This window comes from Fulmarus glacialis, unplaced genomic scaffold (genome assembly GCF_000690835.1).
Source record: "Fulmarus glacialis isolate BGI_N327 unplaced genomic scaffold, ASM69083v1 scaffold18922, whole genome shotgun sequence".
In the NCBI taxonomy this organism is placed as follows: Eukaryota; Metazoa; Chordata; class Aves; order Procellariiformes; family Procellariidae; genus Fulmarus; species Fulmarus glacialis.
The window spans coordinates 6,532-32,089 of NW_009196208.1; the positions used below are offsets into that span (position 1 = coordinate 6,532).

At 43.5% G+C, this 25,558-nt stretch overlaps 1 protein-coding gene across 1 annotated transcript in view; it reads left to right on the top strand.

Moving 5' to 3' along the window:
* Positions 1-13,724: 13,724 nt before the first annotated feature.
* P2RY8 (purinergic receptor P2Y, G-protein coupled, 8) overlaps positions 13,725-25,558 on the top strand; it is a 35,549-nt gene continuing 23,715 nt past the window's right edge. Inside the window, exons 1-2 of the mRNA XM_009572143.1 lie at positions 13,725-13,766; positions 17,285-17,371. The gene's annotated coding sequence lies outside the window, so the exon portion shown is untranslated. The remainder of the gene's footprint in view (positions 13,767-17,284; positions 17,372-25,558) is intronic.

The window sequence follows — 25,558 nt, forward strand, 5'->3', positions numbered from 1 at the left end:
TTCATATGCGGGAGGAAGGTGGTGTCAATCGAGGCTTCTACATGTGTGATGAAGACAATCGGCCTATCGAACAATTAAATTTAAATGCATACAACGTAGCTCAGTGAGCTGCAATTACTGACGTACTAGCCTTAATTTTTATCCTGTTGCTCAAATTCTTTCTCCTTTATAAGTTTTGATATTCCCTAATGCTTCCTCATTAGGGAATGCAAACTAACTGTGTCATAAAATTGCTGATTTAGAAAACACATTTCATTTTTCCCCATTGTTATGAAAAACAATAGATGGAGCTGAAACCTACAGGAAGTATCCCTTATCATTCCCAGCCACGGGCTTGTTAAAGACTCAGCCTCTCACATTTGCAGCTATGCTTCTAGAATCAGAAATTGCAAACAGGTCACTGCATATTAATAAAAGCTGAGTCTGCCCCTCATCTATGTGTGTGGGAGTAGACAAGGAAGGTGAATAATATCCCCCATATCTGAGGTGGAGCAGGAGGAATCTGCAGGATAGGAAATCCAGTACAAATTAGTTCATGCTGTGGGAACTGGGGAAACACAAAATATTTTAATCTTCTGGAGGCTTACGTGTGCTCAGAGACTTGAAAATCTACCTGCTGTCTAGCTGCCACTGTAAGTTCAAAATCAAACCCCTTAAATTTCCCACCAAGGCCTTAAAGTTAAGGTTAAAGATACTTCAACATCAGATGGGAAAAAAGAAATCAAACCCAGAGAAAAGCTTGCTTCATGTCCTAGCAGGGGCCTTTTCTTGTCACAAAGCCATAGTGCCAGACTACATAGGAAACAAAGAGTTCCTGGAAATTTTTTTTTTTTTTTAATTTTCCCTTTTTCCATTTGGCTCCTAGCTGCTTCTTAGGAGTTTGTTCAGTGCTGAATTAGTCAGTGAGGACCAAGGAAAATGCTGCTGCAGATGCTTTTGGACTGATTTTTTACTCTCAGTCAGCCAAACAGGCTTGTTTCTCTGCCACTGGATCCAGCTTCCCCAAAGGAGTGTCCAGGTCATGTAGGAGAAGCAGCAGCTCATAGTGGTCCAGCAGGTTGGCCACCTCAACTGGGACAGCTATTGCTGCTTTCAGTGTCTCCATTAGAGCTACAAAAATATGGTAGCATCTTCCTCCAAACATCTTCAGAATCATTTGCTCACTCATGGGTGTATTTTACTGGAGCTGTAGTAAATGCTCTCACACTTGCTGCCGGTCAAGGAGCTGCAAGCCCTACTCGGTGACCTGCTCCCTTGCCTTCAGTGAAGGGGGAAGGGGGTTCAAGCTGGCATTTGGCTGCTACCACCAAGCCTGTAATATTTGCATGTGACAGCATACAGCCTGCAGGAGGATTTCAGTGCCTGTCAAATAGTTGAGGACACCTGTGTTCGTTGCTTGAGGAGCTTGGCATCATGGCAGAAGTCACCAGGAGGCACTGTTACCTATCTCCTCTCATGCTGGCCCGAGACTCGCTTCACACTTCACTAACTTTGCAACAGCAGGAGCTGTGGCAGGTGCAAAATTAGATTTTCTGAGGTGGCGAGTGGGTCCTCTTGGGAGGAGGGACAAAAAAGGGAAACCCCACATAACGCACAGGGAGGAAACCCAGGGAGGGAGGGCAGGACCTTCATTGCGTTCACGCAGGGAAGGTGCTTTTCAGCCTCCAAATTCCTCCCACCCCTCTCCTCCGGTTGCTGTTGTGGCAGGCTGTGGGGTGGGGATCAGCAAGCAGTGACCCCCCCACCTTCACCGGGGTGACGGGAATCAGTAAGGCTGAGCCGCTCGCTGAAAACGAGCGACTGGGTGGGCTAAAAGCAGAGGTTGTCTTTAGGCTGATTGCCCATCTCTAGCATAAAGCAAGGTGGGTGCTGCAAAGGCATTCCTAGCAGCTGTGTTAGCAAGTGGTTCCTCACCAGCACATTAACTGGCAAGACCCCAGAATAGGCTGGGGCTGGGGCTGCGTGTTTCCCGCCTCCACTACTCCATTTTGCAAGCTGCAAAGCCGCAAATGCTCTGGTCACAGGTGGGAGAGAGGGGAAAATGCAGCTTGCAATGCTGCCTGCAGCACTGGTGCCCAGTGATGCAAACCAGCACCGATGAAGTGCATCCCTTCCTGTGTAAACAACCAGATTTTTACCCCCATTTGGGACAATATGCCTTATCCAAAAAAAAGCATAGGTTTAAATCCCACTAAATTTAAGAAATCTAAAAATGTAGAGCACCTTCTAACCAGAATCCTGTTAGCAAGAACCGGACTGAATCTGGGGTGACAAGAAAAGATGGGACTGGGAGAATAGAGAGGAATAATAATTGAGGGGGGGTAAAAACATACATTAATGGAAACATTTATTTGGTGGAACAGCTATTCAGAGAACCTAAGAGAACATCCTTTCCTGATGAATTATGTACAATGCCTAAATTGCTACTACAACTGAGAGACATACTAAACACTGCAGAAAATAACTTTTTTAAAAAAAAGTATTTATGGATGAAAATGCATATTATTTACTGAGGTGAAAATAAAGAAGTTTCTGACATGTAAGGGAACTTGCTGCTTAAATATATATAATATATAAATCTAAAAAAGAAATAAAATGGGTTTATTCTTTACCCATTTGGCCTTCTTTCATAAAAAAAGGTCTTCCGTTCTTATCTAGAAGAGTAACTTCAGAAGAGATCACCAAATCCATCCTACCGCTATGGCAGCATCAGCTAACAAAACAGGGGAGATGCCCAAGAGCGAACGCTGCCCGCTGCCCTCCCAGCCCTCTGCTTGCTCGCTTCCCCGTCAGCCCAGACTCCTGGCAGGTCCCTGTAGATTCCCCCTTAACCTGACCAGCAGCACTTCGCTGTATCGCACCAAAGCCTGTGTTGCCTGCCATCTCCAGGAAACAGCCGGCTCTTTGGCCCCGCTGCCTGTCACCCTGGGGCTGTTGCCTTCTGCAGAAGGAGGCGATGCTCCGGTTCGGGCCACACGCAGCAGCCTCGGGCGCTGCCCGGGAACTGGTGACTCGACATTGCAAACGTTTGAGATGTTCAGGACCGCTCCTCTGGTGTGCGTCTTCTTCAACTCTTTACTTCCACTTAGGAAGATACACCGTACTTTTCAGCACAGGAGTGGCAGACAGGAGCTCACTTTGATGTGTTTGTTGCCCTGAACCATGTTTTCCTTAAGAAACACTGCTTACCTTAGAGACGCTGCTTTGGCTCACAGGTCTTTTTGTGCTTTCTCTCCCCTCACTAGCAATGGCATCGCAATTATTCAAAAACTTCTTACTGAAAACTTCTTATTTCCCCTCACACACAATTTGGGGAAACCAAAAAGCACACTAGTACTTTCAAGTTTGTTTTGTGTAGGATTTTTATGGTGTGCTATATGCTTGATACAGTGATAACAGTAATCCAGTTAGCCTATGTTGCCATATTGAAGAGTTTGTTTGGGGTTAGATAAGCTTTCGCTGGCATTAAACAGTCTCCTCTTTGATCCCATTGTTTATTATTGTGTGGCAAAGAGTTTCAACAAAAGGCACAAATGAAGATCTGCAGGTGCATTCCTGAGACATGCAATGGAAATGAAGATATGCCAAGAACTTCCTGAGAGAAGAATTGCAGAACTGAAAATATATTTTATCTGGAATAGATACACATTACAGTTTTATTTGGGACCTGAAAAGACTGCTATTTTAGAGTTCAGATTGCAAAAACCACAGAGGAGTGCAATGTATTTCACTCGCTCACTGCCAGAACATGATTGCAACTTCTTTGGGAGACAATTATCAGCTCTAAATACAGCTCAGTGTGAATAGCAAGAAAGGAACTGATCTTGCTTGGCATCAGAATACTCCAGCATATGAATGTCTCTGAATTAGAAATCCAAGGTATATATTAGTGCAGGGGCCCTGCACCCTGCTGGTCTACATTTCTTGGCTTTAAAAAATTCTTCTAAAGCTTCCTTCCCATTCGCATTGTTGAAGGAAATGACTGAAAACAATACAATAAACATTCAGTCATGCAGCAAAGAAGTATCTGGACTGAGAGCAAAATTCATTGTTGCCTGGGTCAAGGGTAAGTACAGATGAGTTGACAGAGCCTGCAGTTAAAAACTGAATGGCGAAAAGACCCCCAGATTAGCTTTAATCTGTCTACGTAAATTTGGTTTCCTCTTTGCAATCAGTATTTGCATTGTTGATACGTGCAGTGTTAACGCATTGTATGTACATTTTCTAATGGTGTCGGCGCTTTTATCAGCCATTTATGGACATGGCCCATCATGTGATGTAGCCTCTAGGGTCTGAAGTATTTGACAAAGCACAGCACAGCAGAAAATCAACCTGGTGCTCTCCTCCCTCCGGGCACTGGCCTTACAGCCTCACCTGGTGCCCAAAGTTTGGCTCTAGGTCCGTGTCTGCTGCCAAGGAGCACCAGCCACAAAATCAGCTCCGTGGGCCTTGGCTGCGCCCCGTGGGAGCCCGAGTTGTGCCACAGCTGGAGAACTGCGGGTGTCCAAGCCAGCAGGTTTGCATGTGAGGCCGCTGCTCCTCTGGAAAGCTGCAGCTGAGAGGACACCTGCCACAGCAGGTGCCCTGGCCGGCTCTCCTCCCCAGCTGCCTGGACACTCCTCTAAAGGCTTCCCGAGCCATCCTGCTTCCTTGCTTCTTACCCCTCCCCGTTGTCCTTGGTGCTCGCTTCACGTCCAGAAGTGCTGCACCCCTTGCACTCCCTCTTAGCTGGCTGCCTGCGTCCCCCGAGCATCCCAAGAGCCATGCGTGAACTAGGTTCTTCCCCGAGTCACCCTGAAGTACCTTCCCTGCCCTGAGCGGGAGCGTTTTGCGTGCACAGCTTTGCAAGCAAAAGCAGCGAGGACGTAAGGAGCAAAGCTGTAGCCCCATGAGGATGGCAGTAAGCATGGAATCATTCCAGGAGCTGCAATGGTTTTACTCCCACCTCGGCAGAACTGGGAACACAATTTGACCCTCACTTTTTTTATCTGATGGTCTGCAGGAATAATTACAAGATTGAAAGTACTGACTAAGCTTGTATCATAGGAGTAGGATCCAGGTTTCTGATTTGAGCTGCAATACAGAGCCTTTTGGAAATATGCACCACCTAACTTCTCTCTCTCTCACACGCCATTTCCTTTCTGCAAGAAATAGCACTAAATCTTTTTGTATCTTGCTGAAAGGATTTTTAGCAAATGTGCGGCTGGAAAAATCAAAAGCTTTTCTGGGTGTAACTGCCATACAATTAATAATAAATGAGCAGTTAAGATCATCTGCTTTTTTTTTTTCCCCTTTTCTTTTTCTTAAAAAGAAGGGGAAAAAACAGATTTCTGTTGAGACACGGATGACACCTTTGAGCAACGGTGCATGATAAATTAAGAAACTGGGTGGAGTGCTTCCTTCCTGTAATCCGTTTGTAATCAGTGAGAAGTTAGAGACAAATAGGACGTCTTACATAACGTCTGAAAAACAACCTTTTTACAATTGAAAAAAAAAAAAGAGGCTCTCCCACCTCCCAGGTGGGCCTGGACCTGAGTCCTCCTTAAAGACCTAGGTGGCGGTCCCCCTGCCTCGGCGGATGGAATCGCTGGTGCTGGCCAGCTATTAACTCATTCACCTTTTGTTCTCCCTTCTTGTTCAGTAGGCAGGCTTGTTTCTTGCACACCTAGCATTGGGGGTAGAAGTAAACGTGTCTTCAACGGATTTTTGGTGGCTGTCAAGACTTGACAGCATCTGCTTCCCCAAACATGGGTGAATATATTTTCCCAGCAGCTGTGTGATGCAAGAAGGGGACAGAGGGAAAAAAAACCCAACAAACACCTACAGGGATCCCACCGTCCTGTATGAGAGAGCCACAGCCTCATTTTTCAGCACCCACTGCTCTAGAGCTGTGTCCTGGTTTCGGCTGGGAAACTTCTTAGTAGCTTCTGATTTTCTTGCCCATCCCACCAAGGTGGGGGGGAGGGTGAGCGAGCGGCTGTGTGCTGCTTAGTTGCCAACTGGGGTTAAACTACGACAAGCTGATGGCTGCTCTGAAACATCTACTCAGCATATTCCAATTTGTCACATCCTACATCTGGGCAACAAAACCAAAAAAACCCACTTTCCAAATAGGTGCAAAACTGAAACACTTTAGTTGTTAAAAACAAAAAGGAAAAACAAACCCAAAGCATTAAAAAGCTGTTATTTTTAACCACAGAAAAATACTTTGCTTCCATAAGATGAATGTATTGACTTTTGCAGGAGCTGGCCATTTTCCTGCCTGTTTTGTCCAGGAGAGCGTGGTTACAAGAAGCTAGGAAGCTGGGCAGGCTGAAGAAAGGCTTTCCCACTTGCGCATCCTTCATTTGGGGTTGGGCTAGATGATCTTTAAAGGTCCGTTCCAACCCAAACCATTCTGTGATATATCCATGAGCTTGGTTAATCAGGGAACAGGCAGACAGGAAGCTTTGGTTTCCTGCCAGTCTGCCCACCAGTCACTCAAGTGTCTGGGGTGGCTGAGATCTGGCAGCTTGTGGCTAAGGTAACCAAACAACCTTGATGACCACCAGCAGAAGTTTTGCTGGAACCTATATGACCCTAGTAGCACAGCTTTTGACCAAAGCCTTGCCCCTACTGACTTCAGTTGGTTGGTCCCAAGGCGTTTCAAGGCATGCTCCCGGAAATTGGGTCCCAAGAATATGTCCACTTTGGGAAAACTTTGGTTGAAGTGGTCTTACTAGCATCTCCTAGGAACTATGGGCAGAGGACCAAGACAGAGTTCAGTTCTGGGGCAACACTCAATTGCTTCAACCAATATGAGTGTAGAGGGACCACCAGAACATTGCCTTCTGCAGAACCATAGAGATTTGTCTCTTGAGCTGACCCACTCTTTGGGAGGGCTTCAGAGAGATGGGTGTGTGGCCATGTCAGCAGAGAGCATCGTGTCTGTCTGATCTTGGGGACCCAGCTCAAGCAGGTGCCTGGAGAATGGTAACAAGTGAGTGCATTTTCCTCCAACCCAAGTTACCTGAGCTTCTGATCACTCTGCTTGTCTCTGGGAGAAACTTCCCTCTGCAAAATGCAGTAACCCAGTAGACCAAGGTCTGGATCCTGCCTCCTCCCAACCCTTCTCCCACAGAAATAACACTTGAGGTGCTCAGTCCTGAGTCCAGTCCTTAGTCTGAAATTTAAATATATTTTTAACGAAGACAAATGACAAACAGTATTGGACTTTATATGACTGGTGGAAAAATACCTCCAATAATTAAATACAAAGCAAGAAATTCTGATTCCTGCTTTATTTCTTTTTTGCCTATTTAATGGCCCGTTTACACTGCCTGGGAAAATTAAGGGAACCCACTTATGTGGGGATCATACCCTGAAACAGAAATAATAGCAAGGGGAAGTCACTTTTAAAGTCTGACTGAGTATCGGGATTATCAAACTGAAATCTGCCTAGTAGGGGTTAGTCAGACCAGCAGTCAGCAAACACGCAATTTTCTAAATTATTTCAAAAGCAGTTATTAGTTTTCTCGAAGCTGAGTCAATTCAAGCTAAGGCTGTAGCCACTTTGTGCTGTGCAGGTGGTTTTATTCGGAGTGAGCTTGTGTACTGCTGCACTTTGCTGCAATGGAGGCAGTGATCAAAACTGCAATGACAGGGTGGTCAAAACCTTAAAACCCCTGGCATACTGAGGGTTGGGGATAAAAATTTCAAGAATTTTCAGTGAATCAAGAAATGTGTATTTTATTTTGAGCTGATGAAAAATTTATTTTCAGCCCAAATACATCTTTTAATTTGGGAATTTTTTTCTAAAAATGTCAGTGCTAGATTCACAGGGGTGCTGTGAGGTGGCAGCCACAGATCTGGAAGCAGAGCCCTGGTGCTTCGCAAAGTGGGCTTTAGTTTCAGCTGCAGGAAACTGAGGCACCTCTTGGTTCTTGATCCAAGCATCACCTCCCTCCCAGGAAGAGTCACCAGTCACCATACTGCAGATTCGTTCTGCACAGAGAGTAGTTCGATATTTTATACAACACAGAACAGGAAAGACAAATTCTGCATCTGGACTTGCACTTTGATGCATGCCACAGTGCATCTGATGAGCCTGGTTATTCCTGATTTGCAGGCTGTGCCCCTTGCCTACTCCTACCTAAGGGCTCTTATCCCCTTTTCCCTGCTCCCCTGCTTCTCCCTCCCCCTTGCACATCATGGAGTATTCACGCCCCTCTGCCATCTGTCATCACTCTTCCTCTCTTTTTTCCCAGACTTTTTCACATCCCTTGCTTGCAATAAGGTCTCACTCACCTGTTCCCACTTTGCCTCCACACAGCACAGGAACCCTTGCTCAGACCACAGGAAAAACACATGGCAGGGGTCTTGTTTGGAGAATGCCTCCAGTTCGCGTAGAAGCCAAGGGGCATGTGTGAGTGTGTTTGGAGGGGGAGGAGATGTTGAGAGTCTCAAAGTCTTGAGACAGTTCGATTCCGGGGTGTAACCTGGACACTCACCTCAATGTAAAAAGTAGGAAGTTTCCCTGGATGTGATAGAACAGATCTAGTTGGAGAGCCCCTGACCCCAAACTACGCTGTAGTCCAGTGACTGAAATGCTCCCCCAGGAAATGGAAGGCCTGTCTCAAGCAAAGCAAAGACCCGTATTATGTGCTCCTACCGTTGCCACTGAATTGGGCAGCACTCATTTCCTATGACAGAAATTTCCTGTGCTGAAATGAAAATATGTCAGTTTGAAAACACTGAAATTAATCTTTTTGGCTTTGAGTTTTTTCCCTTCATTTTCTCTTGAGCAAAACTAACTGAACCTGCACTTTTGGGGATGAATAACTATCAATTGAAATGTTTTGACCCTATGAAGGCTATGACATTGGACAAGGAAGCGGGTCACACCTCCTTGTGCAAGGAAAAACTGTTAGGTAGGTTTTCTTTCTAACCATACCACCCCTTCATGGGCCCTGGACATCTGGATACTGAATCTAACTTTAGAAATAATTGGCCAAGATTGTCTGCTTATTCTCTGGAGAGTTAAGAGGAATGTCTTCTTTCTGGAGAGCTCCACAGGTGGTTGCATGTTAGCACTGAAATGGACAATCAGTCATAACTGAGGTCTGGAGTTTCATCAGATGTGTAATGGCATCATAGCACAGCCAGCTAAACGGCATGGGCAAAAAGGAGTTTTGCCACCTGGATGATGAGCGCCGAAGTAATGTATTCTGTCTGCCCTTGTCACTGTTGGCATCACAACTCAGTTCTGAGCTCTGGAGGTGGGTGGGTGTTAGGGAGCTTGGAGATATTAGGTTGACTGTGAGGCAGAGGTCACCTCTTTTTACTGGTTGCCTGCCTTCCCTCCGTCCCTCTGCAAAGCTCACCTTGCTGTGGGACACTTCATGCCATGATGATTTTGCCTGCCTAGAATGGACCAAATGCCTGAGCCCTGGAGACCTGCCCAAGACCTCCTGGTACTGGATGACGGAGAAGCAGAAGTCTCCCAGAATGCTCTTCTCCTTTCCTTCCCCTCTGTTATGATATGTGAAGGATGTCACCAGACCCTCTTTCCTCCCCTCCGTTCTGCTTGCCCTCCTTCCGCAGTTCTGGGACTCGTTCTCTTAGCCTCCCTCGCTCCTACCACCTTTCCTCACTTCACCAGCCCTCCCAGCTCCTTCTTCTTTCTATACAGATTTACTCTTCCATCTTCTCACTCCCAAAGCACAGGACTTCTTTCTTAAGGTTGCCCACCCTCCACCACCCAGTTCACACTCCCGTATCGCTGTGCTTCCAGACCCCTCCACCGCCACCACCACCTGTGCAAGCTCTCTTTGCTTCCCGATACACCTCAAGCTGAGATGAAGAACCCTTTAGGAAGAGCGCAATGACAGCTTGCCTCTCTTGCTTGTTTTCATGCCACAGCTAACATTGTGCCATGCCCTCCAGAGGTTAGGCCTTCCTCTGTTCATTGACTGCCGGGCGGGGTCCATCAGAGGGACCCAAAGCAGGTCCTGCATTTAGCCTGCAATTGTGCATTACCCCAGACCCCCCTCAGCTGCAGAAGAGAAGCTAGTGTTTGCTTCTCTGGCAATAACATTGCTGTTAATAAATAACCATATTTAGCCTTAGTGCAGCTCCCCAAGACCATTTATTTCTTCTCTCTTTTTATGCAAGCGGTTGGTATGTCCTGAGGCTGGGGAGCCCTCAGGGCCTTGTGCAAATCAGATCCCCGCCTGCATCTGCTTCCTCTGGGCACCAGGAGCCAGAACCACATTCAGGTCGCCCTCAGGGTTGGTGCAGATTCACCCTAGAGGAAGACCTCTGCGCTGGAGATACACTGAGGAGCTTTCTAACGTTACTTTAAAAAAAAAAAAAAAAGAGTCTAAAATATTACCAGAGTAGTCTAAAATGTCTCACACAAAAGTCATGTCCCTGTCTCCCAGGAGAGCATAGTCAAAGTGCAGAGTCTTATCAACAAAGGCAGGAACCCAAATACTCATAGACTGCTTGAGATGGCTCCAGGGACGACTCGCAAGATGAACTCCTGACCTTACTGAGCTCAGTAAGAAGCTGACTATGGCCTTACAGAGGGCTAGAACTCCACTGAAAGGAAACTGATCTATAAAAATTCACAGCATTGCTCATAATCATTCTGAAAGACATGATTAGTCTTCAGAGTGATGCTTTCTTAGCACCTAATTGCTTTCTGAGGAAATGTTAACATGGCCAAATGAGTCCCATCAAATTGATTACCTTGTAGTAATAGTAACAGTAATAGTAGTAGTAGTAATAGTAGTAGTAGTAATAATAATAATAATAATGATGAACAACTTTCTTTTCATTAAATTATGTTATGATGTACCATAGTATATTGTACAGCAGCGTTAATTACTGTTTATACTCATTATATCACATAATACTCCAGGACTGTCAAATTTCATTTTTTTTTACCAAAAGTAAATACTGTTTTTTTTGTTCTGAAAGTTCCTTTCCCCAGTTTTAGAGGGGAAAGATTCTTTAAAAATGGTAGTGGATAAAAGTTGTAAAATTTTAAGTATTTGTAGCCTTAAGGATCAAAAAGTGGAAAAAAGCTCTATTTCTAAGTTGTTGTATTTGAACTGAAAGATTGTTGGTAAAAAAATAATAACCTAGGAAGCAAAGCAAATCTCATTAGTTTTTAGGAGGTCTGTTTCAATATTTTTTTGCACATTTTGAGGTTGTGAGACTGAAACTCCTTCCTGTTTACCTGTAGGCTCATGGTGAGAAGCAAGTTTGGCAGCTGACAAAGACTGACAGTTGATTCAGTTTTTGTATGTGAAAGTGAGAGGAGTCAAGGCAAGAAGAACTTGAGTCTCTGTCCTGCAACCACGTTAATGTAAAACTCCCTTGTGCTTCTGTATATGAAGCTATATAATAAATAGCCCTAGCTTGAGGAATCACCTGAATGTTTTCGCCTCCATTCAAAAAAAGCAACTAAGCACCTGCTTATACCAAAGATCCTGAGTATCCCTGTTATTTTTGTGGTAGACCGTGAAAGGATGAACATCAAGTGCAGATCACACTCCTCACTGTCTCGCAGGAGCGTGCCTCAGGAGTCATTATTACTGGAAATAATCCCTAAGAAGTCAATGGAAGAACTTAACTTCATAAGAATAAGGATTTTATTTGTTGTTTTTATAAAATCTTGATTGCATAAAAAATTATACAAGCATATATATATATATATAGCAAAAGGAACTCTTACTTGGCTGTTAAAACTCCCAGATAAAGAACCTTGCAAAGGTCTGTTTCTCTCCACTGGCTATATTCAAGAGTGTCTTGAATGACTACCTCTGGTGTAGACATCTGTAGTGCAAATGCCCAGAGCTAGGTGAGACAACCTCACCTCTGTCTCAGATAACCCAGCGCAAGGTCCCTCCCCAGGCTCAGAAGCTCTGCAGGCTGCAGGCTGAGGTACTAGATCTGCTGTCATCCGGGGGAGGGAGGAAGCACCCTGTGGTGTCTGCCTGCCCGGAGGAACCTGAGCCCTGTCCAACACGGGCGCAGCAGTGCTCTCTACACAAGGCAGGGTGGCTGTGAGCAGTGCTGGGGAAGGCGGTCCTAGCCACCTTTGGTGCGGTAATCCAGAATACTGGCCCAGGCAGCGGAAGACCCCTCGGTCTGCACAGGTCAGGCTCCCTATTCCCATTTTCTGGGATAATCCCCTAAGCACACGGCTGGGATGCGTACCCTTTCCAGTCCTTTTGGTGAAGCTGGACCACTCTGCTGAAAGGAATCCAAGATCTGAGTGCCCAGGTCTTGTAAGTAGTAAAAATCTAAGAAGAAACTTCTTTCTGAAACCCACCATCCACCAAGAGCTGGACAATGCTGAGCTCTGGTCTTTGTTACCAAAGTCATTTATGTAGTTCATACAAAGCCTCTCTCCCATGGAAAAGTCTGTGGAGCACAGGCTCGGCTGACGCATCAAGTCCTGCTTTGTCAGATCAGCTTTGCTGAGAAGAATGGACTAGATCCCTACCTCTTCTAGCTTCTGTGGACTTTTGACACGCTTTATGCCCAAAACAGGGACTTAGCTCTTCTCAAAGAGAAGACTAAACCCAAACCATCATAGTGGGTGCTTAAGCTATGAAACTGTTGTATAAAAGTGCACATTGGTGACACTTCTATTCTCTCTTCCTCTACCAACATCCCAAATGCAGGGAGTGACACTTCCCTCCCCCGCAAGATTTTTAAAATAAAACACACACATGCCTAGGCAAAGAGACTTCGAGGCTGTGGAAAGGACATGTATGCACATATGTCCAGGGCTTGTTTTCTAAATCATAAAAAAAGAGGAAGAGTGCAAAACACAGGTCTGTCTTCGGTGTTACAGTCTGCATTCTTGAAAGTGTTTTCTTTTTCAGCCTGCTGTTTTGGTGGGGGGAATACACTTTGGGGTGCTGATCCCCCCTGCACCTCCATGCAGAGAGCCCGGGTGCCACCTTGGGTTCAGCGTGGAGGTGCCAGCTCCCCAAAGGCAGCCTGCGCTCCTGCCTGTGCTGTTGTTAGCCTTTACTAGCTTTCAGGCTAATGGTTTTATATAGTGCTCAGGCTCAGAAATGCCTTTCAGTCAAACAGGTACGTTCAGCCAAGGGAAACAGGCTTTTAGGGGCAGAAGGATTTTTATGTGCAGAGGACCTAACTCCTGATGTTCCAGCGTGCCTGACTTTCACCTAGAGACCCCCTGTGCATAAAAGTATCCTACACTATATGTACATCAAATGGCTGTCCAGACTGCAATGGATGCTGCTCCTTTAAATAACTTTTTTTTCCGTGCTCTGTTGGGCACCGCAACACTGAAGTCATGTTGAGAATATTGCTCTAAGCCTCTTCTAAAAATGAGAGTTAGGCACTCAAGCCATTACTTAGTCATTTCTACACTTCATCACATAAGCTTCACTCAACAGTAAAATGTACTTGATCACAATTATGCAGAAGACGCTGCAAATTCTCTCTTCCATGGAGGTGATCAGAGTCATCTCCTCTGGCCACCTGCATATTCTTAGTGTGAAAGAGAAATCATGTGTAGGGCATGGCATTAGTTACCAAACTGCAGTGGAAGGGTAAGATGGATTTTTTTACTGTACTTGAAAAAGCGAAGACATTAGAAGTGAGGAAGGAGTTAATCGTTGCAAAATACACGGTCATTTCCTGAGCCCTGTGGTTGGATGAGTACAAACTTTCAACTATTTCCAATTCTTCTCTGTCATTTAAGAGGCTTTCAAGGTGCACTGTACATCCCAGACCAGGTAAGGAGTACAGCTTTTCACTTCTTGATTGTTTATTGAAAATTGTTTTTCAGTGGAGTCAGACTCAGTCAAGACTGATCTGTTCTCCCTCCTATTATTTACATCCGAAGGGAGAACAAAGTTCATTGCAATCCAAGAAGTACATGTGTGTCTTTGTGCCAGATGACTGTGAGCTGAAGAAATAAAGAAAGAACTGTATAGGTTAATAATAGAGCAATGGTAATGAAGAAGTTATGTTACACATAGTCAGAAGTCAGCAAATACTGCAGTAAGAGAAAGAAAATTCTTACCGCCAGTTTTAAGGAGTTCACTCTGCACAAACCACTATCAAAATAAGGGGTTCTCAGGTGTACAGTTTGCTTTAGTAAGGAGAGTAGTAAAAATCATAGCGTGTCTTCACTGGTATTTTTAAAAAGAGGAAGAATGAGCTTCTACGTATTGGGGGAGAAAAAAAAACAGATAATTTTGGACCAGTTTTATTTGTAAATCTGGACCTATATCTATCTTTAGCTATTGCAGAGTCACATATTGTAGTCATCCTGAGACTGTTCCTGAGGCTTGCAGCAACCAAACATACACACAGAAGTGACTGTGGAACCATATCATAAAATGATATAATTTCATCGGGGTCTTTTGATGCATAAAAACTGAACTCAGACAGACGGGCACCAGAAGGAAGTCTCGTAACTCAGTGCACTCTTGCATACTGCATTTGTTGTCTCTTAATGGACAGGGAGAGACACTATTTGCGTGAAGGTTTTTTTAATAGTTCAGAAACAAGCATAAAATAGCCATCTGTAGGACAGTTATTGTGATAATGTGCTGTCACCAGGTCGCCCTACAGAAAGTGAAATTGTACGTTGTGAGGATCCCTGGGTAAAGTCATACACTGAAGATTCAGGTTTTTGGCATTTGCTTTTTTTTAAGTCTTTGCTTGTAATCAGTTTTAATGTTTGGACATTGGCTCCTTGACTATGCTCAGTGTTTAGTATAAACACTTTCTGGATTTTATACATAGTGGTTGGGAGAATCTAGCTAGGGTTTTCAAAAGCATTCGTTTGATTCAGACACGTAAGTCCCATCAGTGTTTGGACTTCATTCCTAAATCACCGCCACCTTACTTGTGATATCGCTACTACGGTAACACTTGGACCTCTGTAATGAATTTCACCCATAAAAGACTCTATGAGCCACAGAAGTTTTGTCACTGTCATCTACAGATGGGGATGAATCCCAGTTGACGACAGACTTGTGCCCTGGTTTTCGCAGCTCCCCAGTGCAGGTGATCTGATCAAGAATCCCAGGTCTTCCCTTGCAAACAGCTGTACGTCGGTTTAGATGCAGCCAGAGAGCATGTCACCATTCTGCTAGGGAGGAGGCTGTGGCACGGATAGAAGCATTTGCATCAGCCTTAGTCTTCTCAGTTTGAGTATCGATGCTAAGCAATTTGCTGGTCCTTACAGCTCTGTATGGCCTTAGCTGCTAAATACTTGCAGCCTATGCCACAGCTTGCTAGATGAAAGCTGGCTGAGGTGTGCCTACCCATCCTGCAGTCACATTTCCCAGTTACTGCATAGGCACAGCTCAAGGGAAAGTACTCAGCAGCTTTGCGTGGGAAGAGAAAACTGAACCCAGGTCTCCCCTGTCGCCAACCAGCAGCTTACCCACTGCTTCTGCCTTCAGTTTTTAGCATCCCTGCAGCTCCATTTATTGAAAATGTGTATTCACCTTCTGTCTTTCAGGGTGGGTTTGGGTTCAACTCAGATGCATCTGCCTGTGCAGACAATTTTGCTCTCACTGATGACTGTAAGTGCAGCAAAGGCCAGCTTAGGTGATTTAAAATGTTTCCTCCAGTGCGCCCTTTCAGCATGAGTATCTTTCTTTGGTGTGGGAAAAGGGTGTACTCCTCAGCTTTCTGTCAGAGGGAGGCATACGTTATATGTAGCAGCATAATAGGATGAAAAAGAAACAAATCCTAAAAAAGCCATTCTTTGTATGGTAAATGTGGTCTCCCCCAGTAACTGCTGTGTTCTGGTTGAGTGGCTAGAGGGGAGAAACCCAGCAGCCCACAGCCCAGCCTCAAGAAGTTATCCTGTGGTGGACTCCCTCTGTCCTGCTCAAAACTGAAGAGACACCAAGACTATTTCTCAATGTGTTTAAAAGATGTGGTGGTGTTTTGCACACGTATTGCTGCCCTACAACTTTACTTCATATTTGCATAGTTTCCAGATAAAAAGTTGTTTTGAAGCAGAAGTCCAGGGGGCTTCACTGCTGACAACTAATGTTTGCAAAGCCTCCAAATGGACAGAAGGATGTTTTTCGTATCAGGTATATTTATTGACACTGTTCTCATGTTTTTCACCGCGTGCAAAATGAGCTTGAAAATGGAGCTCTCCTCTGAAAATGACTTTATAAAAACAGGAGTGTTTGGCCCTTGACTACTGCCTCAAAAATTCCTGGATGAAATGAATTCATTTCATAAGTAAATGTCTTTGGGACTGTAGTTTGGGCTTGTTTACTCTTACTGTCAGCTCTCAATGGGAAGGTCAAGTTGGTGCTCCTCCTGGGCTTACTATTTATATGCAGGAAACCTGAGAGGGACTCTTAGCCTGAGAGTTAGGGTTGTTATTTTAAAATTGGTTTCAAATGGGTAATATAATCCATTTTTTGTCTAAATTTAGGTGGTAATCAATGAGAAATATCCCACAGGGTTCATTTTCTACATCCTTTGAAGCTGGTAATGTCAGTTTGATCTGGTCTCTTTTCATATATTTTTGATCGGAAGCCTTCCGTCCTTACTGAAATTTTCCATTGGTAGTCTTATTTTTCGGTGTTGTTGAGTATTTAACTAAAGCTAAATACTCAGACAGAGAAAGAGAGGGAGATCTGTACACGCTTCATGCAACAGCTCAATTTTTTAAAATGCTGGATTTTAGCTCTCATTATATATCGCAACAGAGAGATTCTGCCTTTTTGCGCACAGACTGATGAGGGCCCAAGCGTTGTTCAGGCTGGGGGAAGGCATCTATAAGCTTGTTCATCAAGAGCTGCACATTTTTGTCACATTTTCACACTATTTCATGAAGAATTCAGTCTCAGCAGCTGGTGAATTAAAATAATTTTACCCTCACATCCTCGTTCTCCCAACTGCTGATTAAGTCTTGAAATAACAATAGAAATTACTCACCGGTACGGTCATGATGAAGCAGTTAGGGTTACTTACTACCAGATACACTGCACCTGATTCAGATCTGCAAAAATAAGAAGGGAAAATATCAAGTCACCAAAAAGTATGTGCTCTTTTATCTTCTCTTCATCTTCAGATGGGGACATTATGCATCTTTAATAATCCTGCACAGGTATGTTTTACAGCTAGTGAACTGTGTTTTAAAGCTATGAAAGGCAGTATTATCAGTGCTTGTCATTGTTCAGCATTATCTTTAGATATGCTTCTTTTAAAAAATTTTTTTTGGTAACAACTGATTCTTAAAAGATTTTTTCTTTGGTCCTTTCTGCAGCTCTTACTCATAGAGGAAATCTGATCTGCTGCAGCACGGAAACATCAGCAGTGACCACGGCGAGACAAATTCCTTAGGGAGCTGCCTGTAAGTCTGATCAACATTTAAGATGAAAAGTTTTGCATTTTCTTTGGCAGGATGTTACACACAGAGTTTAGCTGTATGAGGCAATTGCTGAGGCAATAAGGGAATATTCAGGAACACAAGCCTCTGCTTTGAGTGGGTGGATAAGCACAAAGAAAGGAATTGTCTTGTAAAGACTTTTTCTTTCTTTTTTTTTCCCCCACAACTTCTCAAAAATATGACCAGTCTTTGAGATTTTCTAAATCATGCCCAATTTAAATTCTATTCTCCCAGGATCCTGGGTACATTGAGTAGACCCCACCTCTGGGCTACAATGGTTCAGCAGCTGAAGGGTGGGAGAGTAAGCCTTTTGTACTTTTGTTACTTCACCTTGTGACAGTCAAGCAGTGCAGGGATCAAAGGGAAATCCTCCTGAAGCACAGGGGGTGGTGAGAGGTTAGGGTAGGAAGCTGTGGATAAGCAGGAACAGAAATGGTGAGGGAAAGAAAGAAAAAGAGAAGAGGAAAACTGGTAGTATGAAATCAAGGTAGACGAGGACAGAGGGCGGTCTCTGGACAGCGGTTAACGGGAGAAAGACAGTCTTTGGGTTACATGCTACAGATGATGTAAGTGGGTTTGTAGAGGCAGCAAGGCGTGATCCTTTCAGCTCTTTTCCTCAAATACTCTGGAGAAAAACCTGAAATATCCAGGTATCAGTAACCTAAAAATGAATCTTCAAGGCAAAGTAGGTTTGTCCGCACCCTCTAGTGGTATAGACGGAAAATACTTTTTTACCCAACAGTAATTTTGCACTACATCCATTTGCTGGGACCAGTCATTCACTGGTCTTTAGCTTATTTGACACATCTGTTCTCAGCCTCTGAATCATGATGGCCACATCCAAACTCCTTTTTGGGAATGGTCTTTGGTCTGTGCTAACTCCTAAACTACACAAGATGGTTGTGTGGGGCCCAGAGTTGTTTGAGGGAGCATTAGTTGGTGTGAAACAAAACTGTGCCAGAACTGTAACAGCCCAAGGAACTGAATTTCATGGCCTAAGCCCAGGTTCTGACAGCATTTAATTTACTAATGTTGACATACCCTTCATGTAGTAACATCTCCCTTGTGCATGTTGCATAGTCCTCAGTCTCCTAAGTGTAAATATTACAGAAGAATAATACTTCAGCACAAAAAAATCAATCAACAGCCTATTCAGAGGGAGACTGTTGCCTGTCTCCTTGATCAGCTCTCATCTACTTGCTGCTGGAGGACACATGCTGACTGAGAGGTAGGACTACAGGAAAAGGCAAAGTAGCCTTGTGGTTTTAGTGAGTGAGTGATGTCCAGGGAAATGAGATTCTGCCACTGATGCTGCCTAAAAGTCTTGTGTGATGCTGAGAAAAGGGCACCTCCATAAGAAAAAGATACATGAAAAGTGCCTGAAATGGAGCTGGGGAGGAACTTCAGAGCTTCAGCTCCAAGTGTGGACAATTCTTGTACAGCCTCTGACTGTATAATAGGGAATTATACCCTAGTAGTTGCTTCTCATAACATAAGATAGCAGACTTAAGGACAAGTATAGAGCAGATATGCATTTGCAATTATAGAGCAATTGGATTTTGACAGGACTGAGAGAGCTGGCCTAGTGCCAGTAAGAAGCATGCTTGAAGCATATCAGTAAGACTATGTTTCTTCTTTAGAAATACAAGCACTTTCTTTTCAAACCCAGTCAAGGAGAGGAGTAGGAACTAGTGTAACTCCTCCTCTAGAGCACTCTTCTAGGGGAAAGAGCATGCACGTTCAACACTCTTTGGAAAGTATCCACCTCCTTCCTTGCTAGCTAGATAGTATGCTAGCTACCACAGTCTGGGCTGATTTGCACCTGGCCAGTTGAAGTTGGAAGAGCAAGCAGTGGTCATTGGACAAAAGAGGAGCAGATGCCTGAAATATTGTTCAGCTAGAAGGCAAAAGACGTCATCTCTAGTCTCGTCTTCAAAGACACTATTTCACATTAAGTAGTCACTGTTTTTCCCACACGGAAAAGGCCAATCTGAAGGGTAGATACCAGGCCATGTCCACTACCTTACAGTTGATGACTGCCCCTGTCATTGGGCTAGAGAATCTCTTGCTCTCCTGCATGGTGTTTCTGTCTTTCCCTGAGTTGTCGTATATATAATTTTTTATTGCGCATCTTTGATGTGAAATATGGGCGGTACCAGCAGCTTTGTGGTTAAAGCAATCTCCTGCTCAGATAATAAGTTCCATGGTCAGACTTGGGAGGCAACTTGAGGCATCTATTTCCTGACCTTAACCGCTACTCTATCATTTAGACAGGGAAGGGAAGTGTTTCTCTTCTATCAACCATCTTAAAAGATTATAGCAAATCATATTCAGTCCCCAGAAAGAAAAGGCAACAGGGAATTTTCATAAAAGGAACCTTCACAAAGAGGTTCAAGGCTCAGGTCTCCCAGTAGTTTTCCTGAGAGAGAGAGAATGTTCTGTGAGACTCACTAAGATTTTTTTTCCAAGTTTTTATGTTTCCAAGGCTCATCCATAGCCTCCTCCAGATGACCTATGTGTGTGGCCTGGGTCTGACTTGCAGAAGAATTGACTACTCATAGATCCAGATATAGTCAATAGAAATGTGGCTTTGAAACAGTAACATTTTATGTAACGCCACATGCTCTTAAAAGTCAGGTCCTAGGCAACTCAGGGCCTCCATTCCTCACTTTCCTGTTTGAAATATGGAGTTAAATAATCTTTATATTAGAGGAAGGCTGCAAAGAAGAAATTTGCAGGCCTTTTTGAAGCACTTTGGTGCTACACTGGATGCCACAAAAATGCCCACAAATAAATTATTTATTTGGTATTGAGGACAAGAGTTTGAACAGTGCACTGTACATAGGGCATAGTGTCACTCATTGAACAATGAGGAGAAAAAAGCCTAAACCTTTCTGATGGGGTATTTTGCCTTTGGAAGATTGCTGGGAGGGCATTGGTTCCAACAAAGATCAAATGGAAATGGGCAGGGTTAAACTTGTCCATTTTCCAGCCAGCTGACTTGTGAAGTTTCTTGGCAGCTGGGTTGATTGGCTCTCTTCAGCTTATTGACCTCCAGCTTTTCACTAGTAGGATCATTAAACTGCAAAGCAACCAGGGAAACCTGCTGATAAATTCTGGCTCTCAGGCTTTTCAGCTGTTTATTAGTCCAGGCTGCTAGAGCAGTAGCTTTCCTGAGGTATATAAGCATTGTAAGTATTTTGACAAAGAAGGAAAAAACAAGACATTTTCATGAGGGACACCTTCCCCTCTCCTCAATCCGAGGTCTCTGCAAAGCTAATGATCTCAGTTACACAGTGCTTAAATAATCAGTGCACTGATCAGAGCTGTCGTGGTCGTTACAAATACATAGTTAGTCAAAAAGTTTGCAGCTTATCCATGATTGCAGCTAACAGAAGTTGGCTGCTAGCACAAGAATGTGAGACTGAGTTAAGCAGGAGCAAGATTAAGCCCTTAAGTTGAACTAAATGCTGCTTTGCACACTGCATATAACATCTCTTTATCAGCCTAATTCATGACCTAAATCTCTACCTGCTTGTCAAAGAAAATATCTGGAACCCATTCGTTCACATGAAGATATGCTTTCTCAGTCATACATTTCTCCCATGGGGCATAAAGATATCGTTAACACCTCTAAGAGGATGGAGAATGAAGTTCCTGCTAGGTGTCTGCCTTTCGTGATCTCAGCAATTCTCTGCTGTGTAGATACATAACCTTAAATTCTGGTCTTGGTGGATAAAATAGCCTCACAAACCCATCACCAAGATGTTTCAGGTTCAGCGTATGTTAAATGTTTGAGATTTTAAATCATATATACTTGTGAAAGCTTTTTTCCAGCTTTTTAAATGAAAAGTTTTCCATCAACAACACTTCTCAGAAAAACTAACAGGACATGGCGCAGTTTTATATGTTATAGTAGGCTGATAGGTTTGCTCAACTCACATGTCTGTTCCTGCTAATGTTTGTGGGCTGTCTTTCATGAGTACATGATTACCCCCACATGAGAGAGGCAGAGATCATAACTGATCTGGATATCAATAACATAGATGGTTGGTCTACCCTCGGCTTGAATTTTTCTGTTTGCACTGAGTGGGGTAGATTCTCAGCACCTCCCAGTTTTTGCTGTTGCAGTACTGCAGAAATGAACTTTGAAGTCTCACACAGCAGTGCCTGGGGATCACTTTGTTATTCAGGGAACACCAGCACGTAGAAATATTATTCCTGTGCCAGTTAGCCGTAGGAGAGCAGAGAGAGACAAACTGTACTACAGAAATATCGGCTCCTTTGGTTATGCCTACTCTTCTGGCTGTTCTAACTTGTCTCTGGGACTAGTGTAGTCATGAGTGTTGAAGGGAAGATAGTTGGTCAGAAACATCTTTGCCTACTTCTAAAGAGCGTGGGGGCACCTGAGGATTTGACTTCCTCATGTTTGAAATAAAACCCGTAGTGTTGCAGCTTGCCATTGCCAACAATTTCATGGTTCAGATTAACGTGCTACAGGAGCTGTAAATGCTCCTCTACCCCCACCTGTCTTAGCAAAGAAAAAAGTTATCACCTTCCATATATCATCAGCTTAGACTTTTCTAGTAAATCTGAAAAAAAGAAATTAATAAGTAGGCGTTTGTTCACAAAGGACTGGCCAGAAATTCAAAATGTGCCAGGCATTAGAAATAAAGTTACGCTTCTATATCAAAGATATTTTTGTGTCCAGCTGCAGGCCCAAGAGAGACGAATGCTAAATGTTCTTGCTTCCTGTTGCCTTCAGTGGAAGGTAAATGTATTCACTGGGTCTTGCCCCATTCATAAATTGGGTCTGTCATGTGTTGAGTCAAGCAGGATTTGGTGTAGGATTTGCAGACCGGTTTTTGTAACCACATTAAATACTCTGCCATTTATTCTGAGCTACAATTTTATCGCTTTGATCCCAGGCTGAAAAAGGGATGGGTGAGAGGCATTTTGAGCAGTTTGTATTCTTGCTTCTAAATTCATGATAAAGTGAACAAGTGGAAGTGTTTGATGCCTGCTCTGGCTGACAGTCACCCAGGACTCCCACACACCCTTCTGGATTCTCCCACATCACAACCTTCCCCTACGGATGAGGCCACATGCCCACCCACAAGCCTCCTTTGTCAGGTAAGAAGGTGTACTGAAAAACCAGAGTCTTTCATTTTTAAATCCAAACAGCCTACGTTGTTTCTGTGAACAGTATTTATTGACTGGCTCATAGAAAGCATTGCCTGGAACAGCATCTCGGTGCACGTTATCCCCACGGTGGTCCACAGAGTCCTGGCTCTTGCCTTCTATTTCTGCAGCCCAGTGCCATTGTGTTCTTCTTCTGGGAAGAAGTCAAACATCCAAGCCTTCCCTGAAATAGATTCAGTCTGCGCTTTCTGTGTCAACATTAATGCTTCAATGCTCTCCTCCAGAGGAGGAGAAATGTGCTGTAGAGACTATCTTGTGGGTGCTTATTTCCTTTTTCAAGATCTGAGCCAAAGCTTAATTCTCTTGATGTGTAGCTGTCAAAGGCAGTGAAGATAGACAACTTGCAGTGATGCTGGTCAATAAAAAGCTTAGACTGTTACGTGCTGTCTTATTGCTTCATGCACACGTGTTAAATGGGATTATATAGAAGCAGAAAGTTAAGCTTGCACTAATTAAAATACTAAATAGCTCTGAAGATCAAGATGAAATATTTTCAATTTTATCTATTTCTTTATTTTATATTAATCTTATTCACATTTATTTCACTTATGAAATAAATTAATCCTAAACCATCCCTAATCTAAGTCCTTTTCTACAACCACTCACACTGGTGAAACACGGTGCCATAGATTTTGGCAATGCCCTACGTACAGACAGTTGAAAATGACAGCACTTTTTTGAACACACATTGACTTTAGTGTTAGAACTTTTTTTCCTATGTTAGGGCTACAAAGATTGTACTGCTGCTGAATCACTACTGTCAATGATGACAAATGACAAGAGTATTTCCCCAGTGGAGAGACAGCCAAATATAGTATAATTTTTAAAAAGCCAGCATAGCATTCTTAGATCAGAATTATAGAGTATGTAAATGTTCTTTGCAAATCAGTTTGTATTTGTCTTTTTGACACTGACAGTCCAGCTGTCCTTAGTGGCAAACCCCAAGGTAAAGTACTTTACTGCACTTGCTCTGTTTTATATACTTTTGATCTAATAGATCTCAAATTAAATAACTGGGTAGAAAAAAATGGTGCTACTGTACACTGGAAGGGTTTGGAAACCAACCTCTCTTCTCATTATTACAAATAGTTACTTCACTTCATGTTTTAGTCTGGGTTGGTGAGAAATGTGTGCTTGTTCTTTGGCTAAAAGTCCAGAGTTTCCATTTCTGAAGTTCCCATTATAGTGTCCACTAGTTCTGAACACCCCCACCACCTAGGAAAAAACCACCTAGTTTGGGACTTTTCTGTGTTGTTTATATACTCTGTTTAAAATGTTATCAAGTCTTTTTTAACTTTTTGTACGCTTAAAAGCAGATTGTTTCAACCACTACTTCCTTATTTCTCCTCCCTTCCTCTTAACTCTTTAATATACAATCTCTTAGATACTTGTGCTTTTCTTCTTTGTTTACACTCTATGAATAAGTTGATCTATGCATCTTCCCAACCAACTGGGAGTATGAAAGCCAAGCAAATTTTCAGGTAGCTTCTCATCAGAAAAGTGGGTTGAAGAGGTGACAACAGTTTGATAGGAGTGCGGTTTTGTCAGGCTTTTACCACCGAGAATCTTATGGTCTTCTCATTCATCCTTCTAATAGTGTTTTATTTTGACAAGCCTACATCACACATTGCATCGGAAGTATCAGGATTGCTTGCTATCTGCCGCCACACAACACTAAAAATGACTTGATCATCTGCTACTTTCCTCAACCCTGTCCTTCACAGTGGTGCATCCACATACCCACCGACAGGAGTTAGTCATACCAGCGATGACAGGATGTTGCAAGAGATAGCTGAGGTCTTGTGCTGGGGTGAGGAGGTGTATGTAAACTACTCCATTTATGTCCCGTGAGCCTAGTTCTGTTAAAAAAGCATTAGGTTAGTCTCTGCTCTGAGGCCAACCTGCCCCACGTTGTAACTCCATGAGCCCAACTCTCATTTTTACTGAAGTCCTTTTCTCTGGCCTTCAAGTAGTGGAAAAGCTTCCTAGGTATCTCCCTGTGTAATTGCCCCTCTGAAGAGGTAAATGTAGCCAGTGTAAGTATAGGATCTTTATATTGTTCTTCTCCCATCCCAGCCTGGGGGTGGGGGGGAGAAATGTAAAGGACCTCAGCAAAAGGGGCACAATCCCAGAAGGCAGAGCAAGGCAAATGTGCATTTGTGGATCACATTATATGCCCAACATCAGGCCTCTGCGTGTTCATATGCCTGACCTACTTGTTGGCATTCACCCCCAAACTCACCCTAAAGGAGAAAAGATTTCTTCATAGGTGGAATTTCCAATATCCGACCTTAACGCTAGCATTGAAAAAAGGCTTTAGGCGCCTAAATACTCTTATCGTCACTGTAAGTGCTAAAACTCAAGATTGAGGTCTTCCACTGCTCAGCTTTTGCTAAGGGTGCCCAATATCAAAACTGTGAAGCCCAGTCACTAAGTGCTCAGAAGCACGTATATCCTAACATCCAGCTCAGACTGAAGGCCTGAAATGATCCACAGCTGTGGAGTGAGGAAAGACTGTTCCTTGCGCTGTATCATTTTGAGGACCCAATATACCATAAATAGTCAAAGCATTTACTGGAGACTTGCTGGAGTAGATCCTGCATGGGATACAATCAGAAGAAAGGTGGCAATGCCATGTGCCTTTAATCCTGTGGATGCTTAGAGCACTCTCTCTACAGACTAGGGATGTTTACTTAATCTGTTTGGAACCAACCATTCTTGCAGAAATGCATTAACCACCATGTTAAATTTATTTATCTATCACTTATCTTTTCTCTTGCACCTGAATTTGTTCCAGTTTGCACGGTGCAACTGGGATATAAAGTCCATGGGTGAGAAAAAAAAAGACTGTAGTGTTTTGGTCAGTACCTGAGAGGAGAAGACATCCAAACTGCAGTTCCTATTTCCATGTAATTTATATGTTTTATACGAAGTGACTAATAGAAAATT